The 14,956-nt window shown below is 44.0% G+C and overlaps 1 protein-coding gene across 1 annotated transcript in view; it reads left to right on the top strand.

Annotated features, from left to right (window-relative positions):
- The first annotated feature begins 2,423 nt into the window (after positions 1–2,423).
- Positions 2,424–14,956, top strand: part of Dab1 (DAB adaptor protein 1) — a 1,044,113-nt gene continuing 1,031,580 nt past the window's right edge. Inside the window, exon 1 of the mRNA XM_050136299.1 lies at positions 2,424–2,530. The gene's annotated coding sequence lies outside the window, so the exon portion shown is untranslated. The remainder of the gene's footprint in view (positions 2,531–14,956) is intronic.

The following is a 14,956-nucleotide window of genomic DNA, read 5'->3' as shown; positions in this document are numbered from 1 at the left end:
CAGGCCAGCAGACAGACATGCACAGGCAGACAGCCAAAAGGATAAAGGCTAAATGACTTCGCCTCTGAACTTAAAGTCGGACTAAATATTAAAATTCACACCAAGTGGCATTTTCCCAGAAATAGTCATAGAACACATGACATCACTGTTTACTTTTGGGTTTCCCAGACATCTGGTGTCAGACCTTTGGTCCAGCACTAGCTATCTTGGCCTATGTCAGAGAGCCACCTCAGTTCCATGTTGTCTAAAAATAAGCTGGCCCTTACAGACTTCTGTCCCTACACACCTGGTCTGGCAAGGCTTCTCTGAGTGGTCTAACCTCGTTTGGGTCCTCTTATCCTCTCCTCAAGTTCTGGCCTTTGCTTTGATGTGTGTGTGTGTGTGTGTGTGTGTGTGTGTGTGTGTGTGTGTGTGCGTGCAAAAGTAGAGGGGCATAAGAAAAATAAGTTTTGGAGTTAGACAGTCCAGTTTGTGATCTTGGGCAAATTACTAATTTGTGATGATATGTCTATCATTTTCTTCCACAGAATGATGTGCTTTTATAAATCTGGTGTAAGCAATAGCAACAATAACAATAATAAAGTTCTTAGAGCATGCCACACAATGCTTAACCTATCAATCTTTCCGTGCAGGCTGGACACTTTAGAACTGGTGATGCTGCTGTAGCTGATAGAAGTACAGCTGCCCCTGCCAACACCTACATGCTCACTAAAATAATACGTTCAGAAATTTACTTCTAAATGCTGGTTGCCCAGCACTAAGGGGATTATTGAAATGTATAAAAGGATTCCTGGCCATGTTCACCCCTATCACTGGATGAGAAGGAACACAGGACCTTGAATCTCAATTATTTACATGCCTAGTACTAAGTGCATTTTTATGTTAAAACACTTTGCTTTAATTTTATTCATTTTGTGAGTGTCATGTGCATCTATATCCATGCACACGGTCCTAACTCAGAAATTTGTCTACTGTAATTTTATCACATTCCATCGGTCAATAAAGGATAATTCCAATCCAGATTGAAAGAGAAAAGTACTGCTGCATATGTTCTCTAAAAAATTGCATACCAAAGTTCATAACTATATGGATGAGATGAAGGACAGGGAACATTTTTCCCATCTGTCACAGGTCAATGCTCATTCAAATTTAAAGCAAGCACTGTAAGCCACATGCCTGTTACATGTTTGGAAATGTATTCCTTACCGTTTTCAAAGCAGCAAGAGCCAGACAGTCTGCTGCCTGCGCATTAAGGGACTAAGTGAGGCACGTGTGTGATGTTTGCGGGAAATTACAGCGCAGGTTTGAGGTGGTGATGACGTTTGTTTGCTGAGAAGGCGCGTCTTCAAATGATGGGTCTTCAAAGCTTCTCTTCCAAACTCTGAAGGGCTAGAAGACTTCTCTGGTGGTCACTTGAAGAAACCACCAGAAGTTGGCATTCTAAAAGAGTATGAACTTGGCACTGACTAACCAGTTTCCTGCTGAGTATAGGGCAGACTGGGTCTGCTCTAACCTAGAGGAGGAGGTGGCATCAGAGAGGGCTCCTGGGCAGGGGGATGGGGCTGTTCAGGCTGTGTGCCATCTTCATGTTACATGCCATTTCCATCAGCCTGTGTCCACTAGCTTTTGCTCGCACATTCTTCATTAAATTAAAGAATTCTCCTGATGATGGGCTAATCATATGGCTTGCATCAATCCCTGGTGAGATAAAAATAAATGCACTAGCCTAAGGAGGGGCCATCTAGCTTGGCATCATTTTTTTTTTTTTTAAGTCCAATGACTTAAACAGCTGAATTAATTAAAATCTACTTTAGGGCCACTTTATACACTTAACTAGACAAATAGGATCTCCGGGCCTCAAGGGACTCTGGGTGGGAGGGGTTCTGAGAGCAGCAGTTTCAGAAACACGTTTAAAAGTCACACCCTTGCAGAAGAGTCCTCGAGTTTGATGGGGGCTGTGGAGAAAAGCTATGGAGTGAGGGGGCCTTGGAGGGAATTAGATGAATCAAACCAAAGAAGCCTTCACAGAACACAGCAGCATGTTATTGCACCAGGGTTATTGAAGGCGTAAGTCACGAACAATGCCACACCAGTTTGGAATTATGATTAATAGGGTGGTATTTATTTAAAGAGGAAAAAAATTTACAGATCACCATCCCAGACAACAGCCCTCTGCGCAACCAGGAAGGGAGTCTAGTCACTGGCGGAGCAGGAAGTGAAGAGAGCAAGCAGAGGAAGTAGCCGCTTTTTTAAAGGGAGAGAGACCACGCCCCAATGGGCTGGTATCTCAGCAGCTATTGGTTGGAGCTGCGGAAGGACCTCCTGCAACAGGTTATAATAGAAGAAAGGATTGTCTGAAGGTCGACTAGAGACCGTCAGTCCCAGACGGACCCCTGTCCATGGCTGTGGATTCGGGAAGCTGCTGGGCTGCAAAGTTGGGAGCCTGGCATTGGAGATGGATAAGTTCCTGAGTTAAGATGCCTGTGGTGTGATGGGCAAGTCTCACCGGCTGCTTGACTACCGTATACTGGTAAGTAAGAGGATAAGGCTGTTACATAGCACCTAGCTGCTGATATTATCCTAGTGAGCTTAGCATCCTATGGCTTACAGGATTGGTTGGTGGATTGTTTAGGTGGAATTGCATTGCAGAGGAAATGGTTTTCCTTCACCTTTGCTGTGTCTAGAGGCACTTCCTGGGGGCAGGTGTAGCAAGTGTTGTTGGTGCCTCTCACATATCCATTAATATGAAGGCTGCTGGCTGTACCTGCCTATAAACACAGGCAACTACAAAAGAGATTTGGTGAATAAACAGCCTGCCTTCTTTGTGTGTTGGTCAGGACAAATCAGAAGCAAATTATTATTATTATTGTTATTATTATTGTTATTATTATTTTATTAGAGAGTGCATACATATGCCATAATGCACATGAGGAGGTCAAAGGAAATTTTTAAATTTTTAGGATTTGGTTCTTTTCCTGGAACCACAGGAACACAGTCTGAGTCATTTCCCAGGGGTCCCATGCTTATCCATGGAACCCATCTGTGTTTTCTAGCACTGGGATTGCCTTCCTGTACTATGACAGCTCATTTCTCCATTCCCCAGGTCCATAATCCACATGCAGATATGGATGCATGCAAACCATTTACATATTATCTTTATGCCTAGAGCAAGAGGCTACGCTGTGCGGCAGCCATAGGTGACAATCATACGCTGTATATTTAAAAAACCTAGAAGAAGTAGTCTTAAATGTTTTCACCATAAACATTGATTGTCTCGGAAGGTAGACATGCTTTATATGTGCATATGCCTGTGTAACTGTATTTGTGTTTTGAAGTAGGGTCTCATGATCTTTGCCAGGCTAATCTTTAACTCATCTGTTCAATCAGTCCTACTGTCTCAGCTTCAAGATCAGTGGTTCTCAACCTTCCTAATGCATGCTGTAGCACCTCATGCTGTGGTGACCCCAGACACAAAATTATTTTGTTGCTCTTTCATAACTAATTTTACTACTGTTATGAATTGTAATGTAAATATAGGATATGCAGGATATCTGATATGTGACCTGTGCGAAAGGGTCATTTGACCCCTAAGGGGTCGCTGCTCTAGACTATATATGTAGTCAACATGACATTATCCAACTTTTATGTTTTGCATATCATAAATAAACTAGAAAATTAAAACCAAATAAGGAGCTCTGTGCCATAAGGTAGTAGAATACTGGACCTAATTAATTAATTTCTGAATTCTGGCATTTGATGCTGAGTTCATAGATAAATGTTTACTCAAGGAAATTTGAATTTGAGGCCTTTTATCCTCTGAGCCACCAACAAATACATTGATTCTAGACACATGCCAGTTCTTTGTGCCAGGGGATGTTTCCATTCCTCCTGAATCAACCCCTACATGGCCAAGCCATGTCTTTTTCAAGGTAGTATTAGAAGTGTATGTGTGTATATACATATATGTTCACATGTTAATATTGGTGTTGGTGGGTATACAGATGCAGACTTGTACATGTTTTCATGTGTGTGTTTGTGTGTACATACATGTGTTAATATGGGTGTTGGTGGATACACACATGCAGACATGTGTGTGCCTTCATGTGTGTGTGTGTGTGTACATGCATGTACATTTGTTAATATGGGTGTTGGTGACTACACAGACACAGGCGAGCATGTCTTCATGTGAAGGCCAGAGATTCATATCAGGTATCTTTGCCAGTCAGTCTCCACTTCATTTTCCGGCCCAGGCTCTCTCACCTAGTCTGGGGCTCACCTATTTGCCTGGGCTAGCTAGCCAGTGAGTTTCAGAGATCTGTCTGTCTGTCCTCCCAATATTGAGAGGACATGCATCACTCTGCTTGTTTTTATGAAGGTGCTGGGGAATCTGAACTCAGGTTCTGGTGCCTGCACAGCAAGCCCTCTACCGACTGAACTACCTGCCTAACATCCTTATCTTCCTGTCTTAACTTGGATCCAGGTTTTATTCACAATTCTAGGCCCTGCGATCCATGCATCTGCGGAAAGTCTCAAATGGCAGTAGTTCCAACCTGGCACTAGTAATAAACTTAGCATTTCCTGCTGTCCAGCTAGCATAGTCACTGTGGCAGCCAGGCCATCAGTCTTTGGGCAGAACAAGCACGCAACTGTACTCAGATTCCTATTATTTCCATGCCCCCTGACCTTAATGTGCAATATTTAGTCATTTGTTCAATAAGCATTCCCAAGTCTACTGCACACTGAGTTTGAGGCTCGGGTCAAGATTTACAAAGCTGAAGAAGACAGATGCCTTCATAGTTACTGGAAGACATGGTAGACACTTCATCCGTCATCTCGGACTGAACTGGATATGCAAAGGGACCATTGCCATGTGGCGAGATCGATGTGATATATCTCTGCAGGGTTGTCAAAATGTCACCTTTGGGTCGACAGCATCAATGACAGCAGACCTGCCTGAACATTTGGAGCTGCAGGTGCCGCCTGTTGAATCAGGGACTCTGGTAGGATGCAGGCAGGCAATCTGTGTTTTAACAAGCCCCCCAGTGGTTTGAGCCCCCCTCATATTTCAGGACCACTGTGACAGCAAAATAGGAGATTTTCAGGCAGAAGAGAGAGGAGTCTATGTTTCTGAGTGCGTATCATGTATGCCTGTGGAGAGAATTGTGTATGTATGGGGCGGGGGGGGGGGACTCAGGAAGCTTCCCTACATTATGTTAGTCGAGAATTGACTTAAAAGAACAATACAAACATCGGCTGTGGCTTGGATTGATGCATACCCATCCTGTTATCACCGAAAATAATGAAGGACCCAGACATTTTTTTCTGCCAAGTCACAATGGGTAAAGTGTTTTCAATATGAGCAGGTCTTTATTAAAGAAAATCATTACTAATTTATTACCACAGAATGGAGGGTGATGAAAGCAATTTTGGCATGGCAGAACAGGCTGCCTTTTATCAAAGCTTCACCTGGAGGTCTCTTAAACTGGGCCATTTCTCTTTGCCTTTTCTCCATCATTTTAAATGCTTGAGATTGGGACCTTCCTGCCTTGAGATTTCACTGATTAGATAACCAAGACCCCACATCATTCTCTGTGCAGAGTGCTCCACAAACGTTTCTCAATTTGATTTTTCCAGATGTTGTATGATGGGTTTGTCCCAATACTTTGCTTTGGATCCAGATGCCATGGGTTAAGTGATTATGAGCGGAAATGGTTGAACTGAGCGCATCACATTTTGTTGCTGCCGATACACAATCTACTTACGGAGAGTGACTTGGAGAGATAGGTGCTGCACATTGTCCCCGAGGGTCCCCACAGTTGAAATTACACATATCGACCAAGAGGTCCAATTGAGCAGGTGATTTTTATTGTTGTAGAATAACACATGGCATAATCAGCATGCACAGACGATAGCAAATTCCCGATGTTTCTAGTGCTTGCTATTTAAGAGAACACAGCCACATCTATTAGCCCATTTGATCCTAACGAGCTTGCAAATTTGGAATTGGCAGATATCATTATAATCCTTATTTCCTGAGCATAAGGACCTATTGTAAGAACAAATAGGATGTTGTTTCTGTTGAGCTGGGCTGTGGAGACTAAACCAATCACTGACCAGAACAGCTTCAATGACAGCAGAACTGAGCAGCACCTCCTGATGGGAGGATGCCAAAGATGTTGCCCCCCCCCCCCCTTGGATCGACTGCAGTGACCATAGCCCTTCTCAGATTGGAGCTGTGGCTGTATGTGGAAAATGGGTAGGGAGGTGCTCAGGTAAAGACAATTATTTTTAGCAGTGGGGGAGCCGTTTGATCCATAACGGATGGTAAATATACGGCAACGCGATAAGGCCTTGAATCGGAGTTAAGTACTGTCATCTCAGCTCTACACTGTGTCTTTCCTTCACACTGACATTTCAGAAAGCATTTTCTGAGCGCACACTTTATTTTAGGCTCTTACATTTATCAGTTTGTTTCTCAGAGCCATGCCGCGGTGTTGGAGGGGCTGTGCTTCCCATTCCACAGTGGGGCAGACTGAGGCCCAGAAGGGGAGAGGAGCTTGGTATGGGCGAATGGTACAAGCACAGCTCAGGATGGTGCCCCAGACACTGTGGGCTCTGTTCACCCTCTATCCTTCCGGGTGTGTCACCTGACTAGCAAGTCTGAATGGGGGTGCTTATCAGGAAAGTAAGTGACTAAGCAGCTAAATCACAACTCACCCCAGATTTTAAAACAGGAAATTTGAAATTCCTAAGGAAATCTGGAGATTTTTTTTTAATTGAGAAATCTAACAAAACTGGAGATAAGTAACTAATGAAATCTAGGTGAAACTCCGCCAAGAGGCTGTGGTGATTCTAGGAAGCATTTGCCTCTCTCTGAATAGCGCCCCCTAGCATGGAAGCTGCCAGTGGACTCAGAATAAACAGGCCTCTCTGCGAAGCCCAAGACTCAGGTCAGGATCTTTCATCTACTTTAAGTGTACATTTGTCAATGTCCAGAATTATAGACATTCTTGACAGTGGTTCCTAACTGCATTCCAAATATTTATGTTTATAAATGTTTGCTGCTCTCAACTTTGGTCAAGGAATGCTTGTTTCCAAAATTATTTATTTATATATTTACATATGTATGTATGCATGTTGTATGTGTCTGTGGGTACATATGTACATGAGGGTGCAGGTGCCCGTGGTGGCCGAAAGAATTAGATCTCTCTTGAGTTGAGTTATAGGCAGTCATGAGCTTCCCAACAACGGTATTGGGAACTGAACTTAAAAGAGCACGAAGTACACTTAACCACTAAGCCGTCTCTCCAGTCCCCGAGAATAGAAGCTTCTTCCTGCAGCCAGTAGTGACTTGGGACTGGTCAAACTGCTGAGTGTCAGTAACTATGAGTGCTAGGTTGTGCATGGTTCGTGTATATCAACTTTTCCACCCATGGCTGGAGCAACAGCTGATGGACAGGGAGGAGATGTGTGACATACCGACTTCTGGACATGGCGTGGCTATTGCATCTGTCAACTCACAGTGTGGTTACCTGCACACGATAGCCCAGTCCCTGGGGAAGTGAGCAGCCACTAGCTGAGAATGGCTTCTGAGGGAGGGTGAGACACTCTTCTTTGAGGGCATTGCTTCTGCTCTATTGCATTGAACCATATTCGTGTGTATAAAGGCAGCACTAAGTGGATTCAGGGTGCTGTGAGTTTATTAATAACAAAACACGGACTTGAAGTTGGGAGAGAGATAGGGTGAGAGGGAGTTGGAGGGAAGTAGTAGTAATGGATGGATGTCGTCAAAATACATTGTAAATATGTATGAATAAATAAAAACATTTTTAATAAAAAACAAGTCAATGCAAGTCAGACATTGCTCCCATCAGTTTACAAAAGAGGAGCACATTAATTAGGAGACCCCTTACTGACAGTTTCTAAAGCCCAGATCCCAATGATGTACCCCAAATTACAAATAAAAGGTTCATGTTAGGCAGGGAGTTTCACTGTCTGCTCAAGCCAGGACTTGAGAAGAAGTCCTGTATCAGAACCAGGCTCTCGTGCATTCTTGGCTTGCCTTTTCTTTGGATTGGCTTCTTTCCCAAATGTCTTATTAGGAACAATATATCTGCCGTTCTACCATATATCCTCCAAGTTGAAATAACTATAGAAATGGGAGTTTTTTTTTTTTTTTTAATTTCCTCAGCGGTACTGAAGATGGATGTCCTGCTTTTTTACTAGGCTTGATTCTGTAGTCAGCCTTCATTAATCATAGTGGCCAAAACCCTAAAATATCCCAATGAGTTGAGTCATGCATCCATCCTGAGCCAGTTCTTCCAGAAGAGCATGACTGTGAATGTGGAAGGGATAGGTGACAAGAGGGGAATCTGCTGACGTTCCCAAAAGACACTGGTCACTCAAGACATCATTATGACCTCTGTTGTAGCCCCAATACTCAAAGAGGTTAGAGGACTCATCTAAAGTCATACAACTCATAGCCAGAGTGAAATCACCTTCCTGCTATGAACCAGTCTCGCTAACCTTTACTTCTGTACCACCCAGTGCAGTGCCTAGAACAGTATAAATGAAGACAGGACTACATACCAAACGACTAAGACTTGAACCTTTGTCTTCTGACCTTACACCTTAGTCGTCTTCTAACTGGGTCTCTCCTGAGCCTGTATAGTGATAATCATAGTAAATCCTTTGTTAAGGATTAGCAAATACCTAATGTTTGCTGGCGAGGTAGCTTTGAGTTCATCAATGGAAGTGCTGCTGTCTTTGAGTGTTAGGACAGCTGTCTCACATCTGCCCATCTCACCCCCGGAAGGAGGCTCTCACCACTCCCTCCATCAAGAAGAACAGAGTGACATGTCGGCATTGCTGATTAGTCCCCGTCTAACATGCAATGCAGCTGACAGGTCCTTCTTTGAACAGTTACCCCATAGCTGGTAGCATCAGAGCTGAAAATATGATGCAGCGTGAACTAAATCCTTGGGAATCGCAATCAAACTCGTGACGATGGGATCAGACTCACACTTACAGCTTTCGAGTACAAAGCAGCATTAATGCACGGGGGGTCGGGCTAACATGATGCCTGGGGTTTAATTTCTAAGTGAGACTTTGCCAGACAATTATTCTCTCTGAAGCTGTTAAGTAGAAGTTAAGAAGAAGCAGAATTCAAATGCAGTTTTGAATTTTACTAGAATCTTGGTGCTGCCTTTCCTGTATGTCCACATCTTGTCCTTAAAAGATAGATACTCAGTGGCTGTCTGCTCCTCTAAGATCAGGAGGAGAGGGGATTCCCAGGCCCAAGCTGTAACCCTGTTTGTTGGTCTGATCTATTTTACTTTTGGTGCACCTGTGATATTTTCCAACTTCTCTGTCTCAATTTCAGAAGACCTTATTAGGGTTCACATATAGTGATAACTTCTCATTCCTGTGGTAGGTCAGTGTAGGATGAGAAATGTCTCCATTCCACAGAGTCAGTCAGGCACTGAGGTTTATATGCCTCCATTATTGAGAAAAAGAGTTCTTCTGCATAAGACTGGAATCTAGGGAAATGATGAATATCTCCGGGAACACTATGAGCCAGACCCAGAAGTAATGTGCTCATTCCTGCCTTTGTTTCATTCACATAGGTCCTTGTATCCTTGCCTAAAAGGATCTTGGGAAGTGTTTCATTCATCTATGGTTTCAGAAGGTAAAGAAAATTCCTTTGCCACCTGAAATGTTCTGCTCTTCAAACTAGTTGGTCCCTTAGACTGGTTTGGGCATACTGTCGTCAGAGATGTCTAACACACATTTGCCATCTTTCTGTCCCCTAGGTATTTCAGCCCTTACCATAGCGTATAAGAGAAAGGCCAAATTACATAGCATGACAGGATGTAGAAGCATTTTGATCATAACCCCATGTCTCCAGACGCTCCCTTCCATGGCCCATCCTCAAATCCAGTGCCTCAACATCTTCAAATTTCTTGTGGTCCTGGAACACACAGGACTGCTTTTGCAGGGCCTCCATTTGCACAGGCTGCTTCCCTTGCCTGGGCTACACACTCCCACCTTCTGGTCCCATCTGTTTCTCCAACCACTATCTATATTTTTCAAGGTTTTTCTCAGATCCTCGGAGAAACCTTTAGTAAGCTTCCTGACCCCTGGTTGACAACTGTTTATGGCTTTATTTGCCCCCTTTGTCCAGACCTTTGGAAAGAGCATACTCCAATTTAAGAGCAAGTTTTCATACTTCCTAGGAGTAAACGATCAGAGTGTGCTGGGTGGTTTTGAGTCAACTTGATATAAGCTAAAAGTCATTTGAGAAGGGAGCCTCGAATAAGAAAATGATTCCATAAGATCAGGCTGTAGACAGGCCTGTAGGACATTTTCTTGATTAGTAATTGAAGGGAGAGGGCCCAGCCCACTATGGCTGGTATCATCCCTGGGCTGCTGGGTTCTGAGTTCTCTAAGAAAGCAGGGTAAGCAAGCCAGTAAGCAGCACTCCTCCATGGCCTTGGCATCAGCTCCTATATCCTGATTTCTTTCTCTGCTGGACAGTGATGTGGAAGTATAAGTCAAATAAATCCATTGCTCTCCAGGATGCTTTTGGTTATGGTGTTTCATCAGGGCAATAATAACCCTGACTAAAACAGAAAGTTACCAGGTTTGATTTTGAATCCTGACTTTACTATGTGGGAAAGTTACGGACATCTCTATGTTTAGGTGGGCTCTTGTTAATAGAGATAGCAAGGGTGTGCCTACTAGGATTAGTGTGAAATTTAAATAAAATAATATGTATTAGTGCTTATTTTGAAATACACAACACACACTCAATAAATGTTAGCTATCACATCAACAAACAGGATGAAGCCAGAGTGAGAACTAGGGTTCCATCTAAATACAAAGACACTCTTCTTTGAGTGTGTACACTGGTTTCCTTAACTGAACTAAAAGCATATTCTTCAGATTCTATGTTTTAATGATGAAGGTGAAGTATTTAATATAGATGCAGGTTTGGAGAGAGAAATGACCATAAGGCTAATCTTCAACTTTGGCCCCAGCCGTAGATTTATTTTTTTTCCCCATGGAACTGTCTTCTCTCTTCTCCTTTACTTACAGCAATGGCTAGAAGCGGGGCTCTCGGGTTTGTGCTCTGAGTTCGAGGAGTGACTGACAGAGTCACTTCACGGTTTGCTCTTAGATTTTCTCATTCGCAAGCAGAGATAATGCTAGTGCTCGCCCGTGGCTTTGCTATAAGAATTAAACACGGCGAGCTGCTTAAAGGAATGGCGCTCCTACCAGACGGATTGGTACATGCTAGCTATTGAATTTTAGATTTTCGTTGTATTCAAATGCAAATACACAGACTCTGCTATCTTAGTCACCTTTAAGGCTACAGTTCCAGTACATGAATTCTATTTAAATATTTTGCTGCCACCACCTTCTGTGTATAAATAGGGTTCTTCACCTTCTAAAACTGACACCCGGGACCTAATAACAAGCCGCTCGTCCCTCCCCAGCACTTTTCTAGGCCCCTCAAACAAATTCATTCATGCAGCAGCATTATTATCTTAGCTACTGGTTAGTAAGTGTTGGAAAATCCAAGGGTAATCTCTATGTTCTAGCTGTGAGTTCTCTGAGGTCTTTTATCTGTAAATCTAAAATAACACTCTTCCTCGGTTGTGAAAATCAAATGTGTTGTGAGACGCAACATTCCTCTGTATTGCCCTTAGTGGAACCCGGGCAGCTACAGAGACATGGTCCTGGTCTGCAAGATCCTCTTGGGCAATATAGGCAGGAGGTAGCAGGGGCAGAGATGGCTGTGGGAGTCTGAGTTGCCAAATGCACAGAGCTGACTTCCCAGGGTAGCAGTGGGTACAGGGAGATGAACCTGTTGAGAGACATCCCCTCAGCTGCAAAGTCCAGTGCTCCAGGAAGCATGGCCTAGGTTCTAGAAGGCCCGCATCACCAGGTTGGCTGTTAGGTAGCCCAGGTAGCCTCGGGCAGACCTGCTCCCTGCTCTAATGCCCAGGTTGTTCCCAGGAGCATTTTCCGTTTGAGAATTCTGGCTTTCTGTGGTTTCGAATTCTCACTATCTTGCTTTCCTTATGTGGGTTCAGACAGAAAGAATCCATTGTTTTCACAAGTGGCCACCTAGATCTCTAGCCTGGAGGAAGATAGCTCATCTCTCCCAGCCTCAGTTTGCTCCTTGGTAAAGTGGGTCTAATTACAGCTCCTGCCTTAGGGAGCTTTTGCAAGGCCTGAATCTGCTCATCATCAAACTCAGGACTCAAGATACATTAGCTATCAGGGTCCCCTGATATATAGCTGTTATTTGGAAACTGTGGCTCTCTGCGTGGGATACTGTCTCTTCTCCCCCGCTGGCCTGAGTCTTGCATTGTCCTCCATGGCCCCCAGATTTCTGTTCGCTTTCTGGCCTCTGGCTTTTGATTTCTTTCTTAATCATTTCACCCTCAGTTTCACATATTCCCTCGATGGACGAATGTTGCTAGGCTGGGAGGCGATGCTGAAGTCAAGTAGGGCTACGACTGGGAGATCCCAATGCGCATGCCCATCCTCAGCCTATGAGGGAAGTTGATTTTCCTCCCCCTTCCAGTGCACAGGCTCATCAGCTGGAAGGCCGTCCTCAGCCCCGGAACAGTGAACTTGCTCAGCGAGCTAATTACACTGGCTGCGCCTCGCCTTTGTTTCGCCAGCTCTCTGATGTGTTATTTATAGTGTTTCCAAAGATGTTTGTCGGTGGTGGCCCTTCCAAACCCTTCAAAAATACGACACCCAGGGTGAGTTGAGCTAGAATCAAGCACCAGGGGTCTCTGCCCCCTGGACTTTTTTTTTTTGGGGGGGGGTGAGGGGGTAGACAGCACTATATTTTATTTTATGTTTAGCCTACAATTTCCTCAATAAGACACAATAGATAAGTCACCAGGATCTTTAGGTTTAAGTAGACAGGAAAAAGAAAACAGGAGAAGCAGGAAGAAATGTAGAAGAGAAGGGGAGAGAAAGAAAAAATAATCAAAAAATGTGGCCAATATCAGCATACTTGACAATGGTGAACAAGAAATTAAGAAGCGTTACCTACCTGACATCACAAGTCTGTGCAGCCCAAACAGGCATACCTGTGCCCAGACAGGCAAATGAGGAGGTTCACTGTGTGGGGGTGGATATTTTCTTATGCCAGAAACCATTCAGTTTTCCCTTGTGTAGCGTCTGGGTTTCTGTCTCTATCTTGACCCAGTATTACAGTCTCTTTCTCTTGCTTGTCTCCTGCGAGAGGAAAGCAAACACTCAACTCTAAGTCCGTTCTACTGGGTTTACATCCTAGATACACTTGCCATCAGATTACAGGGTGCCTAGGAGCTTGTAAAAATCACTCCTCTCAGACAGCCTAATTCAGTAAAAGTGGCCTGTGTCCCAGAAAACTGACCCCAAGCAGTAGTTCCTATCTGCTCGTCTATTGGGCACTAAAATCCTCGCTAAGTGCCAGGGGCCAAACGAAGTGAGAGGGAAGGAGGAGGGCAGGGCAAAGGTGAGTTTTCTTGTACCTACTATCACATCACACCATGGAAAATGACGGTGCTTACCAAGTGTAGTCAGGGGTCTATGGAGCCATAGCATCTTAGCATGATCAGACCAGAATAGGTGTGGAGTAGGGGTGGGAGGGAGGAAAATTTTCTGTTATTTTTCCTCTACCTAGGTTAAAGGCTTATCCCATGGAGGAGCAATTCCTCTGCACTTCCTAAGTGTAAATTTCCGGTGCCAAATAGATCCTGTCATGTCTTTTGCCTCAGCAAGAGGTGAAGGCAAGGACAGTGACATGACCAGAAGTCACAGCGTTGGGTATTTCCAGAATGACTGATGGGAAAGCCATGGACAAAAGGTCCAGAGAGAGGCGAAACCAAGTACATGTCCAGTGATGCACATGAGGTGTCTGGTACAGACTCTGCTGTCCGAGTCAGGGGATGATGTGGGTATCACATGTAGAGATGCCTGTCCTAGGCAGCATGACTTCTGGGTGAACTTCTCAACAAGTCAGAGACATCTTGTGTAAGAGAAAGAGAATGAGGTTTACACCCAAGTTTCTGGAGGTAGCATAAGGTAACATCGAGGAAAAGTACTCGAAGCAACAGCATGCCCTATGCTTCTGCCCTGGAACAACCCATGGGGAGGCTCAGAACAAAATCTCCACTTTCCTCTCTCAGCAGCGCTCACAGAGTGGAACGAGCTTGTGGCTAATACATTCCTGGACATCATCATGATCCAAATATGACAAAGCAGGCTTTGGGGGAAGGAGGCAAGCAGGCAATCCTTTCAATGGTTAACACATTGAATGATTAATTTTATGCTGAACTGCTGGGGGTGGGAAGGCAAATAAAATAGTGCTCCATAGACATGTGAGAAAAAACAATGAGCAATTTGGGAATTGTACTTCTGTTTACCCTTCTAATTATAAGGCTAATTAAACCCTGATTAGTGGTCCTAATGTATAAATACTTTTGCTGTGCTTGGCTCCCTTGTGGAACATTCAAGACCCATGAAATTCAGGTACACACACTTGCATTTACCGAAGGCTTAGCTCTTTCCAGCTTTGATCAGACACATATTTATAAGGGAAAACAAAACAGAGCCCTGTTAACTACCCCTCCCCTTGCCCAGGTTTTGAGAGTGGCGGGCATATAGAACCGCTGCTATCATTCCAACACATTAATGGTATAATTGAATAAATTCCAGATTATTAAGATGCGAGAGAAAGGTAAATTAGCCTAACAACTAGGGAAATCAGAAAGTTCTAGGAAAGGCTAAAGATAGAGCTATCATAGGACCCAGCTCTACCGCTCGGGGGTGCCCAGTCAAAGACCACCAAGTAGCCATTCCACGGTGACACTTCACGTCAGGGTTTACTGCCGCATTATCTGTAATAACCAAGTTATAGAATGACTCTAGGGGGTCTCTCTCTCTC

This window comes from Alexandromys fortis, unplaced genomic scaffold (genome assembly GCF_014885135.2).
Source record: "Alexandromys fortis isolate MF-2015 unplaced genomic scaffold, M_Fortis_MF-2015_v1.1 scaffold_13, whole genome shotgun sequence".
In the NCBI taxonomy this organism is placed as follows: Eukaryota; Metazoa; Chordata; class Mammalia; order Rodentia; family Cricetidae; genus Alexandromys; species Alexandromys fortis.
The sequence above is the reverse complement of the archived record's forward strand: the minus strand, read 5'-3'. Positions and strand labels throughout refer to the sequence as shown.